The following is a 14,421-nucleotide window of genomic DNA, read 5'->3' as shown; positions in this document are numbered from 1 at the left end:
GGTCCTGGCTGTTTTTGGCTCTACGAAGCCAACATTTGTCTTCCTTGTCCTCCCTTATCCTAAAAGGAAGGTCTAAAGATCTGAAGTGCCCCCATTGCTTTGGCAGTTTCATATGTCTTTTTGATTTCCTGCAGCGCTTGGTCTACCCCTGGGCCAAAAAGCTGGTTTCCTGTGGGGAATCTGTGAATGAGTGAGGACTGTACCTCGAGCTTAAACCCGGCGATGCGCAGCCATGCATGTCTCCTCATAACCATCCCCGTAGCCAGCTGTCTACTTGCTGTATCAGCAGCATCGAAAGCTGACTTTAGGCATGAATTCACAATGTTCCCCCCATCCCCAATTAATGCTCTTCACTCTTTTATGGAATTCTTCAAGGAGATGGGACATCAGGTCTTCAATATCCTCCAAGTATTGGTGAGCTTGTCTATTTAGCAGCGCATTGGATTTGGCGATCAACCACTACGTGGCTGCAGCTTTCTTGATCTTTCTTCCTACTGCCTCCATTCTTTTACTTTCCTTGTCTAGTGGGGGTCCCATGGATGCTGGGGACATTGCTCTTTTCCTTGCCATCGAGACAATCAACAAGTCTGGAACATGTCACTGTATATATTTAGGCTCCTGTGTTTATGTTCTTTATTTTTTCTCTATCCATGGTGTGATTGCTTTGGATGTTTCTGGTTTAGCGAAAACTTCCTTGCCGTATTATGCTATGGAGCATGGGGTCATATTGGTTCCACGTCTTGGGTGTGTTTCGAGGAGGAAACATATCTCCTACTTCTCTATCTACTCCAAAGGCCTCAGATGCCTTTTTTACCACAAGTTGGTATGTGGAGATATTGTCAGGGAGAGGGGGCCTCGAAGGATAAGATTCTACCCCCTCCAAAGGCGAGTTGGTCTCGACGCCCTCCCATAACATTTCCCTCTTTGGCTCTATTTCTATACCCTTGCGATCGATGCATATGATACCTTCCTCCTCTTCTCCTACCTCTATGCCCTGACCCTCTTCTGTGATTTCTTCCTGTTGCTCTGCTAGTGTCCTGTTGGTTTATTCTAAGGCCTGTCAGTTGAGGTTGTTTGAGGGGACTCATGGATTCCCCGAATGCACTCTTTATTTTGACCTCCAAATCCCTTTTCTTTCCCTCAACGTCGCAAGTCTTAGACTTCCCCTGAGCCTTTTCCTTCCATTGCGCCTGTCCTGCATTAATTTTCGCGCGAGGTCATCCTCGGCAGTCGAGGCACCCCCGTTCGGCATATCATTTCCAATTAGTTTTCCTTTCCCAGTAGGATGGAAAGTGCTCTGAGCTCCTTCGACTGTAAGTCTTCACAATCGAGGGCTTCACCTTTAAGTGACTGTGACTCATCTCTCAAAGAACCAGGTTTCGGCATCTTTGGCGTATACTTGACTGCATTGTCTTTTGACAAATCTGATAGTTTTCGGGCATGTGGTACTGTGGGTTTAGGATCTCTACAAGTAGACCTTTTTGACTTGGAAAATTTCTTGTTCTCTGTCCTGGTCTTCCCCCCCCTGGGCCTTCTGCACCTCTACGACATCATTGTTGGAGACACCCATTCCAGAGAACCCCTTCTTTGCCTTTCCATTTCCGGCACGCCCACCATGTTTGTGCTTGCCTAATGATCCCAAAGTATTTTGTCCCTGTGAACTAGTGTTTTCTTCTTACAATGCGAGCATGAGGAAAAGCAAGAGACGCAGGGGCATATTTACAAGCCCCTATCGCCATGGGAACGTCACTTTTTTGCAACGTTTCCGTGGCGATCGGGGCTTTGCCTTATTCACAAGGCAGCATTAAGCCACTAAACGTGGCTTAATGCTGCTTTGTAAATAAGGCCCCCTTTCACGCTATGCTTAGCATGAAAGGGGTGGGCAGTGGGTGTTGCGGTGGGGAACCTCTGCAACGCCCATTGATTTTGACGCTGCCCCCTATGTACAAGGGTGGCGTACATAGGGCGCAGCTCCAAAATTAAGACCAGGGAAAACCTGTTCTCAACTTGGCAAAGCGGGGAGAAATGCTTTATTTCTCCTTGTTTTTGTTTTTTCCATGTGTGCTGCCTTGTGCAGCACACAAGGAAAAAGCAAAACGCCTTGGATTGTTTATGTTCAGGAAGGTGACTCTTTCGTGCACATAAACAATCTTTAAAAAAAAAGACATTGTGTAACTTCGATGTGTGCTGCATTAAGCAGCACACATAGATGTGACAAAACAGCATTTCAAGATTGTTTATGTTGGGGAAGGGGGACCTTCCTGTACATAAGTCTTCCCCTGCAAGCAGACAGCTTGCAATTTGGTGCAACGGTGCCTGCATTGGCGCTACACTGCTAAGTGTAGCACCAGCGCAGCGGACAACGCAGGGCTGCACCATATTCTTGTAAATATGGTGCAGCCTTGCGTTTCAGAAGTGGCGGGCGTGTCGTTAAACCAAGGACGCCAACAACAAGCTCCGCCACTTCTGTTATAAATATCCCCCACAGTCCTCAAACTTATGGTCTTGGACAAACAGAACCTACAGACTGAATGTTCATCGTTTAAGGCGAACTTTCGGTGGCAAATACAGTAAAATCTGGAGAGCGTGCTCATGCTCTAAAACGGCGTTGAGGAACCCCAGGGAAACCACTTAGACCACAAAACGCTCTCAAAATGTCAATCCCTGCCGAGAAAACCCACTAAAAAACCTCTCTCCAGCCTTGAGCGTTGTTCTCTGTTCCTTTGACAACTCGACGCCTTCTGTCGAAAAAAGTCGGAAAATTTCCAATACACCTCCGTAGCCCAACAGCAAAAAAAATAATCTAAAATGGTGGGCACGCACATGCGCATTGTGTCGATGCCACCGGGACTCCGCCGACGTCGACCCCAACCACAAACTTTAAAAAACTTTAAGAACACCAAAACACTTCGGGGCACAACAACTACATGGCATGATTGTGCAAAGCACGTGAATGTAGAGGAGATTTCCTACTGGAAAACCATTAAACTGGTTGTTCAATCTTGAGTTCTTCGACAGCAAAGATAAATAAATCGGTGGAACTTAGTTCTGGTTAGTTCTTGGTCCCTTTGACCTCTTTTTAGACTAAGGCCCTTTCTCTCTATTAGGACCTTTTCTATTTATTCTTTCTCAGCCCGCAGCCTTTGCTCTCAGAGTCTCCTCCTAGTGGCCACACCAACAGATGATTACTGAATGCTAAACAACATAACGTTACTGCCTAACTTGCATTCCACCTCACGCTCCTCCACGTTACCAGCAGAGACCTGCACCTACATATTCCCTGCCCCTCGGTTCTACTACCCCAGTAGTACTGAGGGATACAAGGACACCTGTGTTCCCACTCCTCAGTGTACCAGAATGACTGTCCCTCCCCTCGCAGCCTGTCTTTGAATTGTTTTCCTTGCTTCTGCTGCCCCCTCCCTTCATAACCTGCCTTGGCTAGTTTACACACCTCTGCAATGGACCCTACCATATTTGGTCAGATCCTTACCCCTTGAAGCCACCATCCTACTGCCTTTCTGTCACTCGGAATGAGGGCTTCCTTCCAGTTCTCTATAGGCTTCTTTGATCAGTGATGAAAAAGAGGCAAGTATATAAATAAGAGAGAAGACAGGCATGGGGCCTGCCCACTCCCTGGCCAAAACACCTCTGTTCGGTTGACCGGCTGACGTTCTGCAATTTTTCTATTTCTCTCCAGCTCAGCATTTACACCTACATGAGGTCATTTCCAATCTGTCCGATTTGGCAGCTTTTTGGTACCTGTCGCCACCTGTTGGACCAGCTCCCCGGAAATGCCGCAGGCACACATGGGGCTTTGGTAGCATGGGCCCACTGCCCTCTACAGGGAGAGTATTGGGGTACGTGCGAATTATGAGTGCCCGATGACCTGCACTGGAGCGTAGGATACTTAAAGAGGGGGAAGGTGAAAAAATGCGAACAGAGCGAAATACAGCCCAGTACCTTGTCTAACTGCTCACAGACCAGATACATTTCAGGCGTCACTTCGATCCAGTCCAGGTTTCTAGCCTGTCTGATTTAATTAAATCACTCATGCCCTAACCAATTAGATCAACCAGGGTCGATTGAACCCTCAAGCGAAGCTGTGTTAATTACCCTACTTGTCCTCATGCACTCCCTATCCTCATCAGGGGCGGCTCCTACATTATGGTGGCGGAGCGTCGCCCCACTGCCCAGAGCCAGCAGATGATAAAGAAAATTATAATAACACAATGTTATTCTTATTATATTTATAACGCTGTCTGTGCTGCGCAATGAGAATAGGGTGGGGCCGGGCATGGCAGGGAGGAGTAATAGTGTGCACTTATAAGTGCGCATGTCAGTTTGGCCGGCCGTGTTAGGCCAGCCAAACAGACATGCACACTTACGTGTACCCAACCTAGCTGTGTTGCCCAGCCAGGTTTGAGAAAAGCCACAGGCTCAGAGACACTATCTGAGCGGCAAAAGAGGTCGCTCAGACCAATCCTGGCTCTGCTCTCATGCTAGGTATAGCATGAGAGCAGTGTCTGGATTGGGTGGGGAGCCTGTGCTTTGAGGCCCATCCCCTTATGGGCTGGACGAGAGGAGCAGGAAGCAGCAGGCAGCATCAGCGGGAGCGGCGCAGCAGGTAAGTCTTTTTTATTTTATTTTATTCCCCAACCCCTCTCCCTCCGCCCACTCCTCTCACCACTTTAGATAGGCGAGGGCCACCACTGCCTTTAAGATAAGTCCCTTTGCCTTACTAACCTGTCCAAGATGAAACAGGCATTGCCCGCACGTATTGTCTTTGGGACATGTTGGCTTCGCTAGTTATGGGCACTTTGGCCATAAGAAAATAAAATAAAATAAAAGGTGCGATCACGTAATTTGTCATTTTAGTGCGTCATTTTGTAAGGGCACGCATACATGATTATGTTTGCAATAACATGTCATAAAGCAAGCATGTGCATGAGTCACTATACATGCGCATGCCAACGAATTGACAGTGACTTCTTTTTCTTTTTTAATTTACCAATACAAGATCAATCTGTAAATAAAAAGATAATTAAATTGGAGCACTGCAAAAGCACTTATTTTGTATGATGGAGAAGCCAGCAGCAAATTGCTGCACTCTACCCCCCAAAAAAATCATATATATACACACACACACACACATGCACACACACATATATATGTATATACTGCTAGGGGAATGGAGGAGCAGGTGAGGCGAAATAACAAGGCAGGCAGGATGAAATAAAATACAACTGGCTGGGAGAGGAGGGATAAAGCTGCACATGAGGGAGAGAGCAAAATGGGATGGTGACAGAAGCACATGAGGGAGAGGGAGTAACAGGCAGTTTGGGATGGGGGAGCCACTCATGAGAGAGAAAGGGAAGGAGCAGCGCACGAGAGAGAGAACAACACAGGGAGAGAGGGGCAGGCATTTGGCCAGGAGGAAGAGAGCTAGGAAACCCATGCACTCTCATGGAGTAACCTAACCATAATGAAAAGAGTAGTTTCCTGAAAGGGAGCAGTGGAAGAAGCTAATCAAAAGGATGGAAAAGAGGCTACGCTGCATGGAAAGCCCAAGCACAAGAAGAGGAAGGCAAACTATAAAAGAAGCAAGCCTATGAGTGACACTAAAGCCAACCAAGGTAAGCAATGGGAGTGGTAAGCCCACTGCAGGTTTTAGGGAGGCCCACAAAAGTTCTTTCGCTACCAGCTGTCTGGTAGATGACACCTAAAAAACAAGCATTGGCATAGCCAATAGGTCTTGCCTGTGCTGAAGTGATGCTGCGCAGATTCTGAGGTGGTGCTGCGCTGATGCTGAAGTGGTGCTGTGTTGGTGCTGCGCTGGTGCTGAGGTGGTGCTGTCTTGATGCTGTGGTGGGGCTGTGGTGGTGCACTGATGCGGAGGTGGTGCTGTGCAGATGCTGAGACAGTGCTGTGGTGGTGTTGAGTGATGCTGAGGCGAAGCTGGGCAGGTGCTGAGGTAGTGCTGAGTCATGCTGTGATGGTGCTGATTTGTGCTGTGATGGTGCTGAGTCATGCTGAGGTGGTGGTGCTGTGCTGGTGCTCATGTGGTGCTGAGCCAGCACTCAGGTGGTGCTGATTGATGCTGATATGGTAATGTGCAATAGATGATGCTTTGGTTGTGCGGCGCTGATGCTAAAGAGGTGCTGCTTTGGTGCTGTGTTCCTGCTAAGTTGGTACTGCTCTGGTAGTGGTGTGTGATGCAGTGCTGGTGCTGTGCTGAGATGGTGCTGACGTTGAGGTGGTGCTGTGGTGCTGCTATGCTGATGCTGAAGTGGTGCTGAGAGATGCTGTGGTGGTGCTGAGTGATTCTGTGGTGGTGCTGAGCCATGCTAAGGTGGTGGTGATGCGCTGGTGCTGAGTGGTGCTGAGTTGGTGCTGTCTTGGGGTGATGCTGAGGTGGTTTTGCTCTGATGCTGCAGTGGTGCTGTGTTGATGCTGAGTTGCTGCTGAGGTGGGGCTGAGCTGGTGCAGAGGTAGGGCTGTACTGGTGGTGGTGCACTGGTGCAGAGGTGGTGCTGTGCTGATGCTGAGATGGTACTGTGTTGATATTGAGGTGGCGGTCCTCTAGTGCTGAGGTGGTGCTGTGCTCCTGATGCTGAGTTAGTGCAGCACTCGTGGTGGCCCACTGATGAGGAGGTGGTGCTGTGAGGATGCTGAGGTGGTGCTGTGGTGGTGCTAAGGTGATGCTGAGTAATACTGAGGTGGTGCTGAGTCATGCTGAGATGGTGGTGCTGCGCTAGTGCTGAGATGGTGCTGAGTGATCCTGCACTGATGCTGCACGGACGCTGGAGGTGTGCTGGTTTGGTGCTGAATTGCTGCTGAGGTGGTGTTGCGCTGGTGCTGAGGTGATGCTGCACTCGTGGTGCACTGATGCAGAGGTGATGCTGATATGGTGCTGTGCTGATGTTGAGGTGGCCGATGCTGCACTGAAGCTGAGGTCTTACTAAACTGATGCTATGCTGGTGCTGAGGTGGTGCTGCGGGGGTGCTGAGTGCTACTGAGGTGGTGTTGTGTTTCTGCAGAGGTGGTGATAAGTTGGTGCTGTGCTGATGCTGAGGTGGTGCTCTGCTGATGCTGTGGGGCTGCTGCACTGATCCTGTGCTGGTGCTGAGAGATACTGAGGTGGTGGTGTGCTTCTGTGGAGGAGGTGCTTAGGTGGTGCTGAGTCATACTGAGGTGGTGCTGACTGATGCTTTGGTGGTGCTCAGGTGGTACTGGGCTAATCTAATGCTCAGGTGGTGTGTGATACTGAGTTGGTGTTGTGCTGAGGCTGAGGTGGTGCTGAGTTGCTGCTGAGGTGGTGCTGCGCTGGTGGTGGTGCACTGATGCGGAGGTGGTGCTGTGCTGATGCTGAGATGGTGCTGTGCTTATGAGGAGGTGGTGCTGTGGTGGTGCTCAGGTGGTGGTGTGCTGATGCTGAGGTGGTGCTAAGGGATGTTGTGGTGGTGCTAGGTGATGCTGTGGTGGTGCTGAGTCATACTGTGGCTGTGGTCCTGTGCTGGTGCTCAGGTGTTGCTGAGTGATGCTGAGTTGGGGCTGTGCTGAGGTGATGCTGCACTGATGCTGAGGTGGTGCTGCACTGATGCTGAAGTGATGCTGTGTTGGTGCTGAGTTGCTGCTGAGGTGGGGCTGCTGGTGCTGAGGTGAGGCTGTGCTGGTAGTTGTGCACTAATGCAGAAGTGGTGCTTTGCTGAACCTAAGATGGTGCTGTGCTGAGGTGGTAGTGCACTGGTGCTGAGGTGGTGCTGTGCTGCTGCTGCACTGGTGGTGGTGCACTGATGAAGAGGTGGTGCTGTGCTGAGAAGGTGCTGTGCTGATGCTGTGATGGTGGTCAGCCGGTGCTGTGCTGATGCTGAGGTGGTGGTGAGGGATTCTGAGGTGGTGCTGACTGATGCTTTGGTGGTGCTGAGGTGGTGCTGAGTGGGTGCTGCGTTGGTGCTGAGGTGATGCTGAAGTGGTGCTGCATTGGTGCTGAGTTGTCGCTGAGGTGGTTCTACGCTTGTGCTGCGTTGATGCTGTGATGGGGTTGCCCTTGCGCTGAGTTGGTGCTGTGCTGGTGATGGTGCACTGATGCAGAGGTAGTGCTGTGCTGATGCTGAGGTGGTGCTGTGGTAATGTTGAGTGATGCTGAGCTGGTGCTGATTGATGCTGTGATTGTGCTGAGTGATACTGTGCTGATGCTGAGGTGACAGTTCTTCACTGATGCAGCGGTAGTACTGCGCTGGTAGTGAGGTGGTGCTGCACTGGTGCAGAGGTGGTGCGCTGGTGCTGAGGTCACGCTGGTGCTGACGTGGTGCTGCACTGGGGCTGATTGATGCTGAGGTGGTCCTGCGCTGGTGTGGTGGTGCTCAGGTGCTCAGGTGCTGCTGAGTGATTCTCAGGTAGTGCTGGTGCTGAGTGACTCTGACTAGTGCTGAAGTGGTGCTGAGGTGGTGCTGATGTGCTGCTGAGGTGGTATTACACTGTCTACTTGCAGGATATATTGTTAAGTAACCTCACATTACATGCCGCGTTTGGAGAGCACAAGGAGGCATCCCTTGAGATTGGTTTTATTTCACCAATGATTGAACCCTAAAAAAGAGCATCAAAAGTTGAAAGCACGTAACTTAAATCTGCTTCCATTTTCATAAAACGGAACTACATTAGCATGTTTACCTCTTTAATCGTATCCAAATAATCATGCTGTCAAAAGCCCAATGTGAATAGGTTGATCTTCCTGTCAGCTGTCTTCTTAAATTACTCTTCCATTAAGTGAGTATAATATTTAAGGTTTGAACATTTGAGCTAATGAAACCAAAGATGTTATAGAATGAAAAAAATCACAGCCTCTGGCTGAAAAAGCACTTGTGAAAGCAAAGACAGTGGAAAACAAGATGAGGACATGATTTGTAGCCCTGACTGAGCGTGTTAGGAGAGCCAAACCAGCCAAGATCAAAGAAAAAGTAGTGCATTGAAACTAAAGATATGGCCGATAGTGAAGTGATCCATGTAACTGGGCTAGTTTCCAGGGCGTGACCAAAACAGCAAAAGGAGGGACAAATGTAAACAATTCCCCAATGAAAACAAAGGAAATTCGAAAGACACATGAAGGAACGAATAAAAACGGAGGGGCGTGCTGAAGGCCCATACAGTAGAACCAGTATGTCTCAAGAGAACCATCTGCTGCTCACCCCCAGTTCTCCTAGACGGATGTTATTCTGTTAACTATTGCTAAGTAGGGGCATCTCTGTAACACCTATGTACCAGTCATATACAGAGGCTTGGTGTGACGGGCAAATGCGTCTAAGTAATGGCTTGTGACTATGGAACCTTGAGCGAAATGAACTCTGCTGTCAGCATTGGTACATGACAATCAGGACTTGATTACTTTTTCGAGCGGGAATAGTTGCAGGTGACAGCAGGGTAAACTGGAAGGAACTCATGCCAGCATTTCACAACGCATTGAAAACTCGCACGTTGCGACTGTGGGCAGATATGGCCCGTAGCCCAAGCGATGTGTATGAGGAATGAGAACTGCAGCCAAAGCCAGCGGAACTGTGAATGGGCCCACTCTTCCCCTCAGGAACCTTCCCATCCTGGGACCACAAAGCAGCCATTGTGCTCTCTGTGAATCTGAGGACACAGAAGGACAAGCCAACAAGCTCAGGGCTATGGGCTGACTAATGGAGCACTCAAATCAGTTGCCTAGCCAGCAAGAAACAGGGGTTCTCGTGGATTTGTGCTTTTACTGCCAGCGTGCACCTATAGGTAGCAGTCAGATGCACCTTTCGTTGTATCGCATAAGCTCTATAGAGATATGAGGAGTCTTTCAGAATGGAGCAGCCCACAGCACGAGGACAGTCTCTGCTTGGGTAACCCAGTGCAATGTGAGCCATAGTTTACATAGATTTAACAGCAGTGCCTGGAACAGCAGGGCGCGCAGCATAGCAACATAAAATATCTTGACTGAAGCTAGCACAGCCCCACTGGTAGTGTCTGACACCTCACAGCATGGGCCTTGATGACAAAGATCACACAACCTTGCTACGAACAGAACAGCCTGACGCAGGTCAGCACAGTCCAACCATAGCATCACAGATCACAATCACAGTGCCTGAGACACGACAACACTGGTATCATGCAGCCAATCACCAGTGAAGCTTACAGCATCCAACCAATTACCACCAAAGGCAACTTGAGATAGCCTTCCTTTACTGAGGGTGACCTTGGAGCTGGCAATACAGAGACAAACGTACATATGATGGCAGAGTACTTTAAAGCCACTTGAGGCTGTCTTAGAAGGCGGGGAATAGTCACTTTACTTACATTCCTAGAAGGAATGGGTAAGGGGAATTTTGTAATAGATTTATGATTTGAAGGGTAAATTATTCTCTAATTCTATATAATACAGTTGTAGTAGATGAGAATGACATGAGCAATGCTCATAAGCCAACAAAGGACCAGTTGGGATTAGGCTTGGCCAGAATAGGCCTTTTCATTCTGTGGGACAATTCACAAAATTGGCACAATTTCAGAACGTTGCTTGGGGTGAGAGAATGTGGGTAGACAACTTTCACAGAATGAAGTACAAGTGCAAATATTTGTGAGATTGATAGAGACAAAGACCGAGCGAGAGTCCACTCGCTTCCTGTCAGTTTGTAGAGACAGGAAGGGCTGCCCCTTTAATGTTACGGTGCGCTCCTCTGGCGTTATCCTATTTACAAGAATAAATACAGAATTTCATGGAACACCACCTACTCTCCATAGGGTGGTTTCTCATATAGAAATATGTTTAGAATTAACCTTAGAAATAAAGTAGCCTTGACACTTCGTCCCTGCAGGTTGTTACAGGTGATGGGCACCGGCACTCATTTTGAGGACTAGACTTATTTTTCATCGTCAGACTTTGGCCCAGAGAAAAAGAGAGGAACGCAGAAAAGGAGTAAAAAAAGAGACAGAGAAAGATAGGAAAACTGTGAGGAAAGGTGAAATTATGGAAGACAAATATTCTGCAAGAGTGAGATGAAGAGACAGGAAGTGCAGGGTGTTGGAAGAAAGAACACTGACGTGGAATGAAGATCAGGCACCTTTGGTATTTAGAAACCCTGGAATTCCACGTCAGACCCCTAAGAAATACCTTGAGGCTCTGCATTTATTTATTTTTTACAAATGAAATTCTTGTCACTGTTGGCCTTTGAGTCAAATTGCAGACACCCACAGAGAGATGAAGGCTGCCCAGTTAGCACTGCTTGGCAACTCCTTTATATGAGGCAGTATATAACCACAATCCCCACTTTAACATCATTATTATTTTTTTATTTTTTTATTCATGTCAGATTTGTTCAACATACAAAAATCGCAGAGTTCAAAAGCATAGCATTAAGCATGGAGATCCACGGTAATAAAACATGAGACCAAGATAAACCACAAATCCGAACTGGAGGAACAAAAAAGAAAAACATAGAAAGCAGAATCATCAAATCTCTGACTGGAGGGGTGAAATAAAGAATAAATGAAAAAAGGGGGATTACAGTATTATTCATAATTAGAGTTTACAAACTCTCAGCAGATATTACTCTAAATTCTTTCAGGGAAGAGGGGACCTCTAGCTTTTGCCAGCGCTAACTCAGTCATGAATTTGTTGGATGAGGGCATACCATTCCACCACTATTGGTGGGGACGTGAAGACCCAAGAGCTTGCAGTGCAAAGCTGGGCACAAACTAACATTATCGTGGTTAAGCACTGTAAGCCACCCTCGTAACCAGGCTTAACACCCTGCATTATCTCCTTAGTAGATAGTGAGACTCGCCGGCCCAAACTGTATGACATAAACTTAATTATCCCATCCCAAAATTCTTGTAAGAAAGGGGATAACTCAAACATATGTACGATATCTGCAGCTGGTAGAGTACATTTAGGTAATGTAGCCTTATCTAAGGTCAAATTAACTCCCCATCGAGAAAGTTTATCCGGGGTATAATATAGGAAACAGATTGTCCGAAGCTGTTGCCATTTTAAATTGGTAGAGTGTACAGATTGGTCGAGTGTCTTTAATGCGCTCTGAATCTCTGATGCAAGAGATAGACTCCATTTTGTAGCTAACAAAGCCGTATCAGCCATAGAATATTGAGAGAAACTGTGATGCAATGTACTAATCGAAGATTTCCTGGTAGATTTATAGAAATACAGCGTCAGTTCTGAGCCTTCTGTATTGAACGGGTATTCACATCCTGACACCCTGAGTTGTAAGTACTTAAAAATACCTGACGAGGGAGTTTATATTTATGTTGCAATCCCGAAAAGGATAAAAAAAAAACATTCAGATCGTACAGCTGGCCTAGCGTTGAAACCCCATGCCATGCCCACCTTAATATCAATCTTACTGTAAAAATACAGCAAACCTCCACAGAATGTGACAAAATGGCAAAACCCCCACCCCAAGAACCTGTCCTTCACAAGACTACCTCCCCAATCCTGGCATCTTACAGAATGCCCACCACCCACATCCTTGCCCTCCTACTAATCTTGACCTCTACAAGACTGCCATCAACAAACCTCACTTATATTAGGCTGGTCCCAAAACTAAAAATCACCAACCCTCAATCTGAGCAGCACCAAACGGTCACTGCCCTCTGCCCTCGGCTGGAACTTTGCCAGCTCCGCAACATGACCAGCAATACCCTCTTCCTGACCATATCTTCCGGAGATCATACTCTACTAAAATTAGGCTTTTCATTTACCTGCAAAAATCCCAGAGCATGGCAGAGGCTTTGATAATACATATTTTGGGATTTTTGGGGAATTTGTATGCTAGACTAGAAAGGTCTTCAGATAAGGCTTTTACAGGTACAGGCGCTTTACGCATTGATTTTTTTACCCTAGTGAAAATTCAAGTTGCCGCCAAAAAGGTCCAGTACTGAAATCTGCCTAGAATATTGGGGGATTTACTCAAAAAGGAGGTTTCTTCGAATACATTTTAACCATATGGTTAGGGCAGTAATGGTGGGAATGCTTATTCTACAGCCATCATATGCTGGAAATTAGTTTTTTTATGCAGAGGTTGGAGGAATTGCTTCCAGGAGCCCTACTTCCTGTTCATCTAGTCTGAAGGGAGAGTTGTGACGTTTTTACACACAGGAAAAACTGAGTAGATCAATATAACAATATTTATTTACAACTATTTTACATGTTCTTTGTTGTGAAACAAAGGGTCTAAAGATCTGATTTAGAATTTGGTATAAGGGTAAGTATGTCACAAATTTGAGGGACTTCCTGTCTGCCTTATTACAAGTACACTATATCCTATTGCACTTGTAATAAGATGGGCAGGATGTCACTTTGGTGAGTTATTACCCATCCACCAAATTCTAAACTAGGCCCTATCTAACAATAGGGGAAGTAAAAGGTTTTGAAGTGCCACAGAACCTCCTCCCAAGCCAACATGAAATATCCAGGAGACTGTGTCACACTGAGTTTCTTCTTCCATGTAAAGACTGACTTACTATTAGGGTTAGATCCTCTGTCTTGGGTATTCTAAAAAAAGGATACTGACCCTTCACCCACATATCGCGGAAAGCATCAACATCGCTCTTCATCAGCATGGAAGAGCCAACTCCATGCACTTTAAGGGAAACTAACCTCTATGTATTTAATGTTCCCTAAAGGGGGCCTCATGTGGCACCTCAAAAATACATTTTACTGCTCAACCCTAATGGTTATTTAGTCTGAATGTGGCATCTGAGTTATTTCATTTTGGAGTATTTCTAGTCACAAACAGGGATAGAAATGAGCCCAAATTGGGACCATCTTCTTTTCCCTTATCTCACTGTTGAGTCTCTAGTTTCAGAATCTTACAGGTTGCCTTGTGTGCAGTTACCACCAACTACACCGACTAAACCTCTCTCTTACCAAATGGCTGAAGGAAATACTTTAACGTTCACTGATGAAGTGGTGGAATACATCCTAACAACACCCACCTTACTGGGACATACCGATTACAAACAGTGCTCTGCATTGTAAATAAATGGCCTGCTTAGCTACTTTGAAAACGTATCCGATTAATACAGCACTCCATGGAGCCGTGGTAGGAAAATACTTGGAGAGAAACCAGCACCTAAAGGCCTAAGAGGGACCGATGAACCCAGGATTTTCCTGGAGATCAAATGTTCAGGAGGAATGGACAATTATCTCCTGGAAGCACACTGCAGACTGACTGGTGTTAATTACCAACACCCCAAAAAGACTATCTGACACCAGCTCTTGGAAATTCTTGAAAAACAAGCAAATATAAAAACAATGGTACAAATCACACCATATAAGAATCCTCTCAAGATGGCAGCCTTCTTGGTAGAAAAGATATCTGGTTTATGCAGTGGGCTACTAAGCAACATGGTATTTCGGCACTCTACCTTTACCTCTGACCTAAG

General features: G+C 46.9%; 2 protein-coding genes across 13 annotated transcripts in view; one reads left to right on the top strand and one right to left on the bottom strand.

Annotated features, from left to right (window-relative positions):
- MTSS2 (MTSS I-BAR domain containing 2) overlaps nucleotides 1–14,421 on the bottom strand; it is a 331,653-nt gene that overhangs the window by 125,716 nt on the left and 191,516 nt on the right. The window lies entirely within an intron of this gene.
- IL34 (interleukin 34) overlaps nucleotides 1–14,421 on the top strand; it is an 851,078-nt gene that overhangs the window by 786,810 nt on the left and 49,847 nt on the right. The window lies entirely within an intron of this gene.

This window comes from Triturus cristatus, chromosome 12, assembly GCF_964204655.1.
Source record: "Triturus cristatus chromosome 12, aTriCri1.1, whole genome shotgun sequence".
Lineage (NCBI taxonomy): Eukaryota > Metazoa > Chordata > Amphibia > Caudata > Salamandridae > Triturus > Triturus cristatus.
This window is presented reverse-complemented; position numbering and strand designations above follow the sequence as displayed.